The sequence below is a fragment of the Canis lupus genome, chromosome 11 (assembly GCF_048164855.1).
Source record: "Canis lupus baileyi chromosome 11, mCanLup2.hap1, whole genome shotgun sequence".
Classification (NCBI taxonomy): Eukaryota; Metazoa; Chordata; class Mammalia; order Carnivora; family Canidae; genus Canis; species Canis lupus.
This window is the reverse complement of record NC_132848.1, coordinates 25,711,973-25,722,644: the sequence shown is the minus strand read 5'-3', so window position 1 is coordinate 25,722,644 and position 10,672 is coordinate 25,711,973.

Below are 10,672 nucleotides of genomic sequence, written 5' to 3'. Positions count from 1 at the left end.
CGATGGCTTGGGCAAAGAAGGCGACATGCCTGTTTGTATAACTGACAATCCCGGGGGTGGTTTCAGGTATAGCTGGAACCAGACGCTCAAACTAAGTAATCTATACGTCCGTCTCAGCTCCACCTCCCTCCATGGGGCGACTCTGCAGAGATTCCCTGCCCGGGATGTGGCTGGTAGGAGAGAGGAGCTGGCTGCCCACATCCACTCACTCTGGTTCAGTGACCACAGCCAAGAGTCCAGGGCGGCCTCTGATGGGCTCAGATGGGCCAGGTGCCTGTTTCTCAGCCCATCATCGAGGCCAGGAGGACAGTGTGTCTGGGCCCACCTGGGTCTCCCACTCACCTGGGCGGCGGCGGACTGGGGGTCCCAGGACCTCCGGGCGCCCGGAAGACAGCGCCCTTACACCCGATCCTGCACTCCACTTCCCTTGGGGACACGTGTCCCACGCTGCAGGTGCCGCCTAGGCCCCCGAGGGCCCTGGATGCACGATTTCGGGGCACAAGGAAGCCCACTTCCCTTACAGCCGGGTCCCCGTGCCCACGCCGCAACAGCCCCCGAGGAGGCCCCCAGAAACTTTCCACCTGATTGAAGGGAGGTGGGCCGCGCCGGGGAGCCTGGGCGCGCTGGGTGTGCAGTAACGGGTTAACCGTCACCCCTGGCAGGCGGCAGATCTGCATTTTCACGGAGGCCTCAGGGGGACACAAAGCTTAAATGGCAACGCGGGGAGGCGGGCGGCGGGGGGGGGGGGGGGGGGGGGTGCCCCGGGGGGGCCCTCGGCAGCGCCCGGTCCCAGCAGCCCAGCCCGCGGGGGCCACTCGGCCAATAACGAAGAGCTCGCTAAGGGGCTGCGAGTGGAAGGGCTGGGGAAATAATTACCGAGGAGGCCGGGAGGGAGGCGGGGAGGCTGGCGAGAGGCTTAATGAAACCGCTGCCGCGCCGCGGCTCTGCCTGCTCGGGAGGCTGCTCGGGAGGCGGAGGCAGACAGCCATGTTGCCAGCTCCCGCGGAGCCTGCCAGGCCCCGGCAACAATAGGCACCTCGGCCCGCCGCCCCGGCCTGGCTGCCAGGGGCCCATCTTCATGCACTAACGTCCGCCACGGGCGATTTCAGCACGTCTCCCCCTGGATCGGCCGCAGCCCATTCACATGCATTCTAACTAGAATGCCTGGCGTTCTGATTCCACGCAGAATCACGGCGATCGGGCAGGGAGGGGGGGTCTGGTCCCATTTTTCCAGTTGGGAAGCTGCCCCCCCAAACCCCGGAAAGCCATCCACCTCTCTCTGGGGCCAGGGTGGTTCCAAGAAAGCATCCGGCCCTTTAATCCCTCCCGTGAGCAGCCCCTCTCCCCGACCCCTCACGGCTTCTCATTCTCCCAAGAGCTCTGTGAGGCAGGCAGGTGCCACGGCCCCCTTTAACAGCTGTGCCCAGAGTCACACGGCAAGGCCAAAGGGGCAGGAGCTCCGCCCAGGGCGCACACTCCTGGTCCAGTGCTCCTCCCTCCATGCGAGGATCACACATCAATGCAAACTGCCCTGTGGTTTTCAGTTTACAATATCCCGCTTCGGTTCCGGATGAGACAGGCCACGGAGGCACAGAGAGGGTAAGAATTGTACCCAAGGCCACACAGCGAACCTCAGAGCTGGGCTTGCTGACTCCAGAACCGTGTGCTTTTCGTTCAAACATTCCATGATGCACAGTGGGTGCACAGTACCCGCCCCACCCCCAATCCCCCGTTGCCATAGGTTGATGGAGAGATCTGGGGCCACAGAGTTAGGGCAGCTGCCTGAGGCAGAGGTGACCACAAAATACTGCTCACTTTCTCTACACTGCTTCGGGTATATGCCAGGCAGTTAGCACAGCGCCATCCCATTCTGCAAAGAGGGAAACTGAGGCTTGGAGAAGCGAAGAGCCACATGCCTCACAGTGACCCTCAGCTGGTGAGTGGCACAGCCCAAATCATTCAACCATCCCATGGGGTGGTCCCGGCACAGCTGCTGCCTACCCCCTTCAGCAGGCACTAGACCCACCAGGTGCTCCTGGAATGCAATCTGAGGTATGGACTGGAGGCCAGGGATTCGAGGTACTAAGTCGGACCCACCCCCCACCTCCCAGAACCCTTGGGCACACAGGAAAGGCTGGGAGTCAAAGGAGTGGGCGTGAAGAGAGGATCTCGGTTCCCAAACATTCAGCAGAACATCCCCTGCTCACACCCTGCTTGACAGCCTGGTCTGAGGAACTCCAGGGGCCAGGAACTTGGTGACCAGCTGGGTCACCCCACATTAGAGTCTGGTGCGGACAAGATCTGCGAGGAAAGGCTACACTCCCTCCACCTCATGGGTGTCCCTTTGGAGCCTTCCAGATATCCCCAAGCCTTGGGGAGACTACTATCTAGCAACCCCAGCAGCTCATGCAGCCCCGTCCCCAGCTGTTCCTGGACTTGTTTCTCCAGGGAGGCCACCAGAGGACATGCCACCTCTAAACCCCTCTGTGGGTACAAGACTCCAGTACAGGGGGCATGTCCTGGATGAATGAATGAGTGGGCGAATGAATGATGGAACAAGCCAATACCACGTGATCTGCGGCTGTAGGCTTCCCATAGCAACCTGCACTCAGCAAAGGGGGGGTCTGTTTCTGTTTACCAAGAGGGACTCCCACCCCACAAGACCAGCCCCGGCCCCCAACCATTGCCAGACGTGGAAACTGAGGTTCAGAAGTCCCAGGGCCTCATGAGAAGCACCAGCACCAGGATCTGAACCCGAATAGCTGTGCTTGAGTCTGGGCTTCAGCCCAAGGCTCTGCTTTGCCCTTGTTTCCCAAGATGAATCCATCCATCCACACTCCCTTATCGGATCCCCACTTCCCCCCCAGAGGGGTATGAACTGTGCCCATCCCAGGGACCTGGGCGCCCAAATGCAGAGCAGTAGAGGGCCCAACCCAAGGTCACGTGGTCACCAGAAAGCAGAAGGTCTTAAACCTCTCCCACCTCCCAATCCTCATCGTCCCTTGCACACACCAAAGCTGCCTCCTTCCCCATCATCAAGGCAGTAGAGAGAAGGGGGAGGGGGAGGGGGAGGGGAAAGGCAAAGAGGAAAGCCTCCCCCCAGCCCGCAGCAGGCTCCTTTCTGGTCAGGGGAAAGGCCTCTAATGAAGGCCCCACAGATGCTGGCGGTGTCAGCCTGGGAGCCCCGCGGAGCTGCAGGGCGCGCATCTCTGCTCCCAATTAGCACACAGGTCCTCCATCAAAGCGCACGCCTGCTGCCAGGAGCAGAGGCCAGAGGGACGGCCCTTCTAACAGTGGGAAGAGGCCACGGCTCTCTGGCAGGCCCTGGCCCCTACCCCCTTGCTTTTCTGGGGGGAGTGCAACCCCCCTCAGTCCCCTCACTCACTCACACCCTCTCCAATCAGCCAGCTCAGGGCAGCGCCGTCACCCTGGGGGACGCGCTAATGAAGATGGCCGACATTAATCTCTTCCCTCTCCCGACAGGTCAATTTATAGTTCCATGGGGAGCCCTGGCGCTTGGCCAGAGGGCCTGACATAACTCTCCCTGTTCCCTGGGAGGACGTCGGGGGTGGGCTCCAGGGGGCAGAGGGGCCGGCCACTCAGGGGACAGGGCGGGGAGGGCCCTTCCACCTGAGTGCCCACCATGACTGCACCAACAAACCCAGGTGGGACCTTGGCCCCTGAAGGCAACGGCTGAGGGTCAAGGCCTACAGGTCCCTGGGAGCAAACCTGGTCCTCGTCTCCTCAATCTAGGGTACCCTGCTCACCAGTAGGAGACCCCGAGGAGGCAGGAGGCTCACGACGTTCCACTCCTCACTGAATCCCATGGGGTTCTGAGCACCCCCCTCTAAGGAGCTTAGGTCCATCTGCTTCTGCCAGACTCCCCAGTGTTCCTTCCTCAAAGACCATCGTGCTGGGTCTGGCCCTGGGCATGCGTCCGCCCTGGCCCCTACTCTCCCAGAGCTCCCAGTCTGGTGGGGGAGGCTGACACAGAAGCATGTTTTGCCATGCTGCACCATGTGAGAGCTGTAATGGAGGGACTGGCCAAGAGCAGGGGTGCCCATGGGAAGACGCGTGGACTCTACCCACCAGAGAGAGGTGGGGGTCTGGGGGGACTACTGGGAGGAAAACCTAGCTGGGCCATGAGAATGAGCAGGAGTTCAAAAGGCCAGAAGAAGATACAAGGGAAGGGATGTTTGAGAAAGAGATCATCTCAGAGCGGGGAGACCCAATGCTCAGGGGCTCTGCAACAGGGGACATCCTGCTCAAGAGGTCAGGGCAGACCATATAGAAGCCCAGCCTCAAGGGGCAGCTAAGAAGTTTGGGCTAATTTAGGTCCATGAACAGTTGAGTTCAGAAGCTCAGAGCTGCCTGTAGAAAGACAGCTTTGGCTACGGTGTCCCAGACTGATGGTTGAGGCACGGGAGGTGAGGTGGAAATGTCCAGGCCAGAGGGTAAAAGGAAGGACAGACATATAAGGGGCAGAACCAACAGAAGCCTGTGACTGACTGGACAGACGGGCAGGTAGAGGCAACTGGAAGGCCACAGGCCTGGGGTCTCCAATTTGGGTGCCAGCACCAGGTGATGTCATTGGTCTGGGGTAAGATAAGGAATTGGACCTCATGCTTAACTTGTGAGCCCAGGAGGTCCCGGTGGGGCCCCAAACCCAGGCCCAGGCTTAGGAGAAGCCAGCCCCCCAATGTTGACCCCAGGTGCAAAATTCTGAGCAGTGCTGGACTCTTGCTCCTGGAGCCAATTCATTTCCTAGAGGAGATGAAGCCGGGGGACTGCCTACCCCCTCCCAGACACTCCAGGAGGAAGCAGGAGGCTGGCAAAGGCAGGGTGTGAGGTGAGGCAGATCCGCGATGCTGGACAGAGCCCTCCCGTTTGGAAGCATGTGGGCCAGGCTGCCCCCACCGCCCCCAGTGCCCAGCGCTGGTTCTGCACTCACTAGGCGCTCCTGGCATCTCTGCTGGACCGATGTCCCAGGCCACAGGCCCCGGCCCCTCCCTGTGTCCTACTGTTCCTTCAGGGCTCCCCGCCAGGTCTCATCTAATCCCCTCCGGTTACCCTGGGAGTGTCCCCATTTTCCTAGGCTGGAGACCCAGGCCCAGAGAGCTGAGGGACCTGCTCAAAGCCCCTCTCAGCTTCTCCGTGCTGTAGCCAGGATGGAACCAGGGTCCAAATGACCCCAAAGCACACACTCTTAAAGCAAGGGGGGAAAAGAACAAGGCCGGAATAAAGAACCTCCATGCTTACAGTGGCTGCATTATGGTGGTGGGACAATGGCTGATTTTTTTTTTCTTCTTTTCTACAATGAAATATTCATACCCTCACTCTGTGGCTGTGTGTGCCCTAGTGGGGAGAGCTGTGGCTTCGGCGTCAAGCAGCTCAGGGCTCAAAGCCTGGCTTGGCCACTTCCTAGCTGGGGACCCTGAGCGAGCCGTTTGCCCTTTCTTAGCCTCTGTTTTCTCATCTGTACAATGGGGACAACCCCCCCCACTCGAGCCGAGCGGTCACACCTGGCGCACAGTAGGCACGCAGTAAGTGCTAGCCTCAGAGCAGCACACCCCCGCGTTCTCGCCACCTGTCCGGCCTCCAGAGGGAACTTGAGACGCCCCCACGTGCCAGACGCGGGTGCTGGGCGGGCACCGGGTCCCCGGGGCGGGCGCCCACCCACCCTCCCGCCTCACCCCGCCGCGCCCGCGCTGCCCCCTTACCCTGGCGGCCGGAGGGCCGGCATCGGTCCCGCAGGAGAGCCCGGGCAGCGGGGCCGGGCTCCGGAGCGCGGGGCGCGGGCGCGGGCAGGGCGCGCGGGGGCGCGGGCCGCGCGCTCCGGGCCGTGCGCCCCGCGGCCGCCGCGTCCTCGCCTCCAGCGCGGGCCCCGCGCGCCCCGGCCGGCCCGGGGGCAGGCCCTGCGCAGCGCCGCGCCGGGTGGGGGGCGGGCCTCGCGGGCCCTGGAGAGGCGCCCGGGCGGCGCGGGCTCCCGGCGGGCGCGGGCGGCGCCGCTGCGGTGGCCCCGCTGCTGAGTGGTGGGACGCGATTTACTGGCTGCAATTCCCGGCGCCCCTCGATGGCACTTAAGAGAGACCGGGAGGGAGCCGGGGAGAGCGGGCGGAGGGCGGGCGGGCGGAGGAGGGGCGGCGGGAGCCGTGCGCGCCGGCGGGGGAGGGGCGCGGGCGGGGGCGGGCGGGCGGGAGGTGGGGAGAGGCCCGGATGGAGGCGGCGGGCGGCCGCGGCGCGCGGGGCTGGGGTAGGGGGGGCCCTGCCTCCAGCCCCCGCCCACCCGCGCCCAGCCCCCCCACGCGCTGGCGCCGCCGCGGGAGGTTAGGCCACCCCACCACCACCCAGGCGGCCCACCCCCCCTTCAGAAAACCCCCTCCATCCCCGCGGCCCGGCCCACCCCGCCTCCCCCTTCACAAACCCCCCACCCTCCAGCCGGCCCACCCTGCCCAGCCCCCTCCGCCTTCCCAGCCCCCCCATTCCGAGCAGCCTGCTCCACCTCCGCGCCTCCGCCCCATCACCTCTGTCCCTGAAGATCAGAAACTTGGCCCACAGGCCTAATCCGGCCAAAGCCAGCTCGATTTGACCCCATGGCATTTTTTGTTTTTAATTAAAAATCATCCCCGACATGTAAAAATCGGGCATTTTCACATAAAAATCTACCTTTCCAGCTTAGTTTGGAAAAGAGGAAGCTCGGGCACAGGCCTCGAGCCCCCCGCCCCCCCTTGGCTGCAGTCTTGACCGAGCACTAGCCTGCAGTTCTCCCCAGTCCCCACCAGGCCCACCTGCCTGGCCCAAGAGGCCTGTGCTTTCTCTTGCTTGGAGCTCTTCCCACCCCAGTGCCTTTGCAGGTCCCTCTCCGTGGGAAGCCCGCCCCCACCGCTTCAGGCTCCTCTTTTGGGAAACCTCCTGGCAATGTCCCCCTCCCCTGGGGCCACCCAGCCCCTCCCTGCTCCCACAGCCCCCCAGGAGGTAGTGGCGCCTGCCCCGCCCTGTCTGATTCCTTGCTGGCTGGCACCGTGGCCTCTGCGGCTGCGCTCTCGCCCCAGGGCGGCTGCTCTCTGGCTGAATTCTCCCTCTCATCCTGGCTCGGGGCCTGGCCCACAGTAGGCGCTCAGTAAGTGTTGGCTGAGTGGCAACCGAAGAAGAACGGCCGGGATCGGGATTCCGCTAGGCGGCCTGGGCCGTGGCGGGCACAGGGCACCAGTCCCTGCAGCTGATGTTCATTTTAAAAGCCTCAAATGTTCATTCGGGGTGGCTCTTGCCAACCAAGGAAGCTAATGATTTCCACGCTTCATTTTTCTCCACCTTAATCCCACTGCCAAGGCTTCAGGGCCTCGGCTGCCACTGCCCTCAGACTGGCATCAGATCCCTCCCAGAAGGTGCCGTCCACCTCGGGAATGTCTAGGAGGCTCAGGGGGATCCAACTGTGCCTCCCTGGCACCTGTGAGGTCACAACCAGCCTCAGGACCACAGGGTCTGAGGGCAGCAGCTGGCCAGTGCCCCTGGGAGGAACAGAATACTCCAGACAGCCCTTGTTGGCCAAGGCAGCTGTGATGACTCCCTGGGGCAGGTTCCTCCAGTATCCCTTCATCCTTCAGCTTCCTGAGCAGAGAACAGGGAAGGGGGCGCAGGCAAGAGTCACACCTTTCCAGCCACCAGCCACACCACAGATCTCGTTAAAAACCTATGTCAAAAAAAAAAAATCAAAAAAAAAAAGAAAAAAAAAAAAAAAAAAAAAAAAAAAAACCTATGTCACAGGGGTGCCTGGGTGGCTCAGTCGGTCAAGTGGTTGAGCATCTGCCTTTGGCTCAGGCCACAATCCCAGGACCCTGGGATGGAGCCTCACATGGACTGTCTTCTCAGCGGGGAGCCTGCCTCTGCCCAGCGCTCCCCCTGCTTGTGCGCGCTCTCTCTCTCTCTCTCTGTCAAATAAATAAATAAAACCTTTAGAAAAACAAAAAATCTGTGTCACAAACCCAAGCAGACACCAGGATCCCATTTTACAGAGAAGAAACAAATTCAGAGAAGATGACCTTGCCAAGGTCACAGGTTGGTAGGAAACTAAGGAGTGCCCCTGCCTGCTGGGAAGTGAGACTCCCTCTCAGGGCAGGTTCCAGAGCTAAGGACTGGTCTGGAATGGGGGAGATGCAGGCACCTGGCCCCCAGAGCTGGCTCTGAGCAGTCCTCCCTCCCAGAACCTTGCAACCCTGGACAAATGCCCAGGACCCTGTCTGCCCCACCTACCCCAACCATCTCCCGGCCTCAGTGACCCAGCCAGGTGCCCTCTTGGTGAAGGGACCAGAAAGCAGGCCTAGCTCAACAGCCAGCAACCATGGACAAGTCGCAACACACCTTTCTGAGCCTCAACGTGCCCATCTGCAACACAGGAGAACAGCTGAGCCTCTGTGGGTTTTCAGGGGCACACACGGGACAGCAGACCAGGAGGCAAAGAGAAGAGAGAGCCAGGAGGTTAATTGCTTGGGTTCTGGAGTGAGGCAGCCTGAGTTCCAATCCTGACTTCCCAGCCTCCTAGCTGTGACTCACCTGCTCAGGGCCTCAGTTTCCTTCTCTGTAAAAAGCATAGGGCAGATCATAGGAAGACTGACTTAAGAGACCGCCAGTGAGCCTGATATGGGGTGATGCGTGTAGAACCACTCAGCATAGCCTGGCAATCGTAAGGCTCGAGGCTTGTGACCTTTATGAGGGAGACAGAAGGGAACAGTTAATAGCATGGGCCCCGAGGGGTTCACGTCCTAGCTCCACTCTACCAGCTATATGGCTCCGAGCAAGTCACACAACCTCACTGGGCCTCAGTTTCCCTGTCCATAAAATGAGAATATTGGTGGTGGTTCCCACACCATTGAGTTGTGCCGGGGACTGCATTAGTTACCTCAGATCCGGTATTCAGAAGAGCCTGCCCCGGGTAACCCTCCAACAGCATTAGCTCACTGCTCATTACTCTCCAGATGAGGAAAGGCAGCCAGCCCCAAGTGCAGGGAGACTCCCCTGCTGTCCTTATGAGCCCAGGGGCATGGTTTTTGGTTTTTGGTTTAGTTTGTCTTAGGAAGCCAGTGAGCCTAAGTTCCAATTCCACCTGGGCCGGCTGGGGCTCTCTCGGTTTCTTCAGCTGGAGAATGGGTGCAGGTAAAGTAGTGCCTGCAGCAGCCGCCTCTTTGAGCCGTGCCTGGGTCCCCGGGCTGTGCCCACATACTGCCTCTCACCAGCTCCAGGAGGAAATGCACACAGCCCAGCTGGGGACTCTGGCAGCCCCCCACATTGGCCAGATGGGGAACACCTGACTTCCCTCGGCCCCTTGACCGCAGGCCTGGGAGGCTGCCAAGCCAGCAAAGGCCTTGCTCCGTGATTGGCATGTCGTGGGAGGACCAGCTGAACCCTTCAGAGCTTGAGATGGTCCCCGAGGCCATGGAGAGGGGTCCACCTGGAGAAAGGGCAGAGGGACCCTCAGGAAGGATTTTTCTGCCTCCACCCCCAACTTCCACAGTTCCCAATCCTCCTGTTTCACTATCTCTGTAGTAACAACCCCTAGTTAAAATCTTTATTCCACTGTGTGTTGTCTGTCTTGACCCTCTCTCCCCCAAGAGTACATGAGGTCTGTGAGGACGGGAATTTTTATTTGTCTTGATCCCTGCTGTACCCCCAGCATCTAGAGCAAGTGTCAAGCACATAGTAGGTGCTCAACAAACACTTGGCACTGGAGAAGAATTTTCAGATGGTGACACCGAGCTAGAAGGGTAGGGTGGCAGGGCCCCTCTGCCTGCGGACAGCTCCCCTTCCCAGAAGACAACCCAGCGCAGCTGCTGTCCCCTTGCTAGCTCAGTGCCCCCACGGCGAGGGTTGGGAGGCCTGAGTTCTGCACACACACACCCTCACTGCAGGCAGGAAGTGTGTAACTGTCACTGCAGTACAACTGGGCCTCTTGGGTGAGGGAGAGACCTGGGCAATTTTCTGGCTCACACCTCATTTCGATGCTGCCTGGTGACACAGATAGGCCCGCAGGCCCAGGAAAGTCCTGTTCCAGCAGATGCAGGCTGGGACTCCTGCCCCGCAGCCCCGCAGGGCTTCTCCACCCCCAGGACCGGAGGGGCTTCCCAGCGGAGCCCCAGGATGGGATCTGGGGGCTGGGCTCCCGCCCCCTCCCCAGCCACAGCCCCTCACATGGGCATGGCGCTCCCCCGTTACAGTTTACAAAGTGCGTTCACAGACATTATCACATTGGCTCCTAAACGCCCCCTAAAAACCACAATAAATCTCTCGCTCTGGCTCTGGAGCCCACCGGCTGCTGTGTAATCAGTGAGCAGAGGGGCCTCAGGGCCCAGAGCCTGCCAAAGCTGAAGCCAGCAGGGGCAGAGGGGGTCCACGTGGGCGGGTGGCAGGTGGCTGGTGGCAGGCCCAGCTGGGGCGCTGCGGGAGTGAGGAGCGAGTCCTGAGGCCCGATCCTGCAGAGGAGAGAAGTGCCGTCTGGGAGAGCCAGCCAGCGGGGCTTGCAGGGAGAGGTTTACAGGACCTGGGAGGTGGGCCAAAGGTTCAGGAGAGGACCAGAGGGTTCCTCGGCACTTAGGAAGGCCATCAGGGAGGTGGGCTGGTGGCCAAGGCACAAGGGACCCAAGGACAATCAGCCCGGGCTGGCTTCTCTTCACCCCCTAGA